This window comes from Myotis davidii, unplaced genomic scaffold (genome assembly GCF_000327345.1).
Source record: "Myotis davidii unplaced genomic scaffold, ASM32734v1 scaffold86, whole genome shotgun sequence".
NCBI lineage: Eukaryota > Metazoa > Chordata > Mammalia > Chiroptera > Vespertilionidae > Myotis > Myotis davidii.
In genome coordinates, this window is record NW_006298058.1 from 1,037,454 (window position 1) to 1,042,490 (window position 5,037).

The following is a 5,037-nucleotide window of genomic DNA, read 5'->3' on the forward strand; positions in this document are numbered from 1 at the left end:
TTTGGACATAATTATACCTTTTTCTCTTATTTGGTGTTCTCCAGAGATACCTATTATTTCGAAGTTGGATCTCTTTTGTTTTCCTCAGCAATAAAGTTTTTTTCTTAAATATATTTTATTGATTTTTTTACAGGGAGGAAGGAAGAGGGATAGAGAGTTAGAAACATCCATGAGAGAGAAACATTGATCAGCTGCCTCCTGTACATCCCCTACTGGGGATGTGCCCACAACCAAAGTACATGACCTTGACCGGAATTGAACCCAAGACCCCTCAATCCTCAGGCCAATGCTCTATCCACTGAGCCAAACCGGTTACGGCAGCAGCGATAAGTTTTTGTCTATTCACTTTCACTCTTCTTTTTGCCCAATTCATTTTCAGTTTCCTCAAGTCTACACTCTGAGATTCAACACCTAGCATCGTCTCTCCTCCTCTTTTTCTTTTCCAACATTACCTCATTTCTTATTTTTGTGCCTTTGACACTTTGCTCACAGCCCTGATCTACCAGCCTAGTTGATGTGTTTAGGATGTGTTCATAAACAATTCCTGAATACCTGATCCCATCTTCCACTCAATGTTTCCCTTGTCACAACATTATGGTTTCACTGAGCCCCTTTCTCTTGTTCTTTTCTTTTTATATTTTCTCACATAACTTTTGTAGCTAACTGACCTAACCCTAATTAAGCTCCTCACAGTTTCTCCCTCTCTCCTACCTCTCAAGTCACCTATTTCCTTTCTCAGTTTGGAAGGTCCAACTTCTAGAAAATATCACTGTCTATATGTGTCTGTCTCCCTTCGTTAATTAATAAACTCTGTACTTTTTAAATGTGGCCACCTAGTTATGAAGTAACCCATATCAACATAGAAAAGAGAGTAAGTACCGTTGGGAATGCAAGTCTGGGACCTGACATGGTTGACTTCACCCAATTTCTTGGAAAGCCAGAATTTTATCTAAAAATAAGGTGAACAAGGACACATTAACTAATAAAGAATTTTTAAAAAATTAAAAAAAAAACACAAGGTGATATTTTTATTCAACTTCACAGTATCTGTGTTTGTTTTAAATATTTAAAATGTTTTAAATTACTTGCCTATTAAATTACTTAATCCCCCCCCCCCATCCCACCTCCAATACTGAGTAAAATTGAAGCCTCAAAGTGGAAAGCCATACTAATAATGAGGTTTCAAGTACTTTCTAGCATGCCGCTGGGGATTTCTGTGGGTATAAATGACTCATGTTAAAAGGAGCCCTTATTTGCATCTTTGAGCCTCTGGCCTCTAGCATAGTAGCAGGTGCATATTTGGCATTCAGTGATTGCATGTGAAATTTACTGCAACTGAAGTTGCAAGCTTTCTTTGCTACATTCAAAAGGCTGCTGCCTATCTTAGCTTATTTCTGGCACATTCTAACTAAAGTGCAATTGTTTTTTGTACTGAAAGATGGAAGTGGGCCTTAAAAAGTCAACTCTAATGTGTGTTTATACTGTGGTGTCAGGCATCAGCTATTGAAATAAGTGTTTTCCGGTCATCCCTTCCAGCCTCAAGGAGACCAGACACTTGTCCCGACTCCAACAAGGGAGTACGGGCTGGGACTGGGGACTCTGCAATCAAACTGCCGGATTGCAAACCCTGGGATCCCCCTGGCATTTGTGAGTCTGCGGCTTGTTTTTTGAGCTGTGAAGGTCTCATTTTCCTCATCAGTAACATGGGGATGATAATTATACCTACCTCAGAGGGTTGTGCAGAGGAATAAATGAGGCTGCCTATGAAAATGCTCAACATAAATCCTGAAACAAAGTATGCACTTGTTAAACAACAGCTGTTCCTACTACTAAATGGTAGAAGGAAAGGGTAGAGAGCTCGTCGGAGGAGCCCAACTCATTTTGTTTCAAAATACTTTGAAAATGTGACCCAGACACTAGGGGATAGCTCCAGGCAATAATCCATTGCCATTGTGTTAATTCCATAATTCCTATAGTAAATATAATAATTTAAAATATTTTCCCATGGGCAGGTGCAAGGTGGAGGGGATCAATGGGGAAAAAAGGGGGGGGACATCTATAAGACTTTCAAAAATATGGATAAATTAAAAATAAATAAAAAATTACCCAAAGGAAAAATATATTTTCCCACCCCCCCCATACACACACACACATACACACACATGCACATACACTCTTACCAAGAGATAGGAAAATAATTAGTGGAGGAAGGTTCTGCCTATAGGTCTTGTACTGTAGCCATTTCTCATCATTATTTCTAAAGCCTGAACTTCCGGAACAACCTGGTGTGTATGGGCACTAAACTACCTACTCCAGGTAGAAAGATAAGCAGCACTGGATTCTCAGCGAGCTTTAGAAGTTAGCTTTAGGGACTTCCCATAGCATGGTTGCCCCAACTGACAAACATAAAGGCCCAGAAGCTCCCCCGTCCCCCAGTGCTAGCTAGGATTTCCAGAATTACAACAAGCTATTGAAGATGTCATGTTGAAGGGTAGGCAGGCTGCTGACTAGTTATTTTGTTAACCCCCATCCTTTGGCATGTACTCCGGGAAATGCCAGCCAGAACTCTGCAATAAGCTACCATGTGGATAGAATCTATAAGAAAACAACGTGTAATCTATATAAGTGAAGTTCTCTGAAGAGTTGATTTTCTAGAAATAAAAGATAACAAGGATGTAGGTTTCTCATGCTGTCTTCTTCAAGAGTTATCAGGCAACCTTGCACCACAAGAGTCTATTTTTTTCATAGCACAGTTTTATTCTGTTTAATGTGATTTAAAGACTCGCCTTTTTACTCGATTGATTTGGTCAGGAGTTAGAACCATTTAATGGGCACAATAGGAGAGTTCTCCATTCAGGAGAGGTAGTTATGGTTTTGAAATTCCTGCAAAAGAAATCCAAATGAGAATCAAAGACCGAGGCACTGAAGTAATCATTGTAACCTTATTTTCCAAAGCCACCCCCACAGGTTATGTGCTCTCACATCCCCCTGTTCATGCCCAGGCTTCTAAGAGAAGCTCGTTTGAAACAGATGACATGGGGTTGTGGTAGGGTTTTCCAACCAGTGCTAAAAGTCACACCCAGATGAGGACTAGCGTGATCCCCAATGGATCGGAGAAAAACATAGGGCCGGATGAATTCTTTCTGTGTTTGTGACCAGAAGTAGTATTAATAATAGCTGGGGTAGTGTTTACAGCAAAACCTTGGGAAGCTTACATGGATAATGGCTAAAAAGCTCTGGATCTACGGTGGCCAAGACATGGAGACAACCAAAGTGTCCTTTGATAAAGGATTAGATAAAGAAGATGTGGTGCATGTATACTATGGAATACTACTCAGCCATAAGAAAAGATAAAATACGACCACTTATGACAACATGGATGGACCTTGAGAATATTATGCTCAGTGAAATAAGTCAGAAAAAGCTAAGAACCATATCATTTCACTCATGTGTGGGATAGAAAACTGAAACACATAAACACAGACAACAGTATGGTGGTTACCAGAGGGAAGAGAGTGGGTGGGGGTGGAGGTGGTTTAAAGGGTAAAGGAGGCCAAATATATGGTGATGGACGATGATTTGACTTTGGGTGGTGGGTACACAATGCAATACACAGATCACACACCATAAAAATGTACACTTGAAACCTATATGACCCTATTAACCTGTATCACCCCAATAAGTTTAATTAAAAAATGAAATAATTTAAATTCAAAAAATAAAACTCTCTCAAGGAAATTTTTACTTGTCTCAAACAAATCTTGAAGCTCTGTGTGTGTTTTTTTAATCCTCACCCGAGGATATTTTTTCCATTGATTTTTAGAGAGTGGAAGGGAGGGAGGAGGGGGAGATACACATCAACTGGTTGCTTCTGGCATGCACCCCTACCATGGCTGAGGAACCTGCAACCAATGTACGTGCCCTTGACCAGGAATCTAACTCTTGACCCTCTGGTCCATGGGCCAATGCTCTAACCACTGAGCAACTGACCAGTGGTCCAAATGCCGAGTCCTGTGCAGACAGGAGTAGGACTCACCACCTGTCCTGCTGGGTTATATAACAACAGCATTAGAGACTTTGTCTTCTCCCAGTTCAGGTTACATAATACTTGTCTTCCTTTGGCGATAATGGAGAATTCTCTAAATTGTTGAGAATTCTCAAGCCTGAACAAAAACGGTGGCTTAAATGGTCTCTCCTTGAGGAAATAAGTGAGCTGCTAGATGCTCTGATCCAGACAGCAGATGAGAAAAAGTGCTCAAGTCCTAACTTTTGAGGTGTTAGAGCAGATCTTAGCTCTCAACAAGCCCATTTGTTTTGTCTTGGTTTTCTCCCTCTTCAGTATTTTCTTAACCAAAAGAATACTCACGTACGTGTACTTTACTTTGTTGAATTAAAGAGAATTTGAAATAACTTGGCTAAAATAACAAGAACAACAGAAGAGAGGATTATAACACAAAAGAAATCCTAGCAGAGGCAGCAGCAGGTGGAGGTACTTGCTGGGCTCTACACTCTAACTGTGAGTTTAAATCTCAGCTCCTTCCCTTCCTAACTGTGTGACCCTTGTCCAGTTAATGAAAGTCTGGTTTCTTCACTTGCATAGTAATAATAATACTACTACTAATAAATAATAATAATAATTAACAATAATAGCAGCACCTTTTTCTTAGGGTTGTAGTAAGGATTAAATATGAAAGCACATGTAAAGAATTTAAAACAATGACTAACACACTAGGGGGTGGTTTCTGGTTTTAAAAGGTTTCATATATAATATCACTTTTCCTACCCAAATTCTCAGCAAATTACAAGGTAAACAAAAGAGTAAGAAAGAAAGAGACTAAAATAGCCTGTTTACTGATAAAGCCAATGCTGAATTACTTAGGGTTAGGGCAACCGTGGGCTACACCCCAGAATGAAGCTAATTCTAGTTCCAGACACCGTGGACCTCTGTAGGCCTCTCTCCAAAATGGGGCAGAGAGAGAGAGAGAAAGAGAGAGAGAGAGAGAGAGAGAGAGAGAGAGAGAGAGAGAGAGAGAGAGA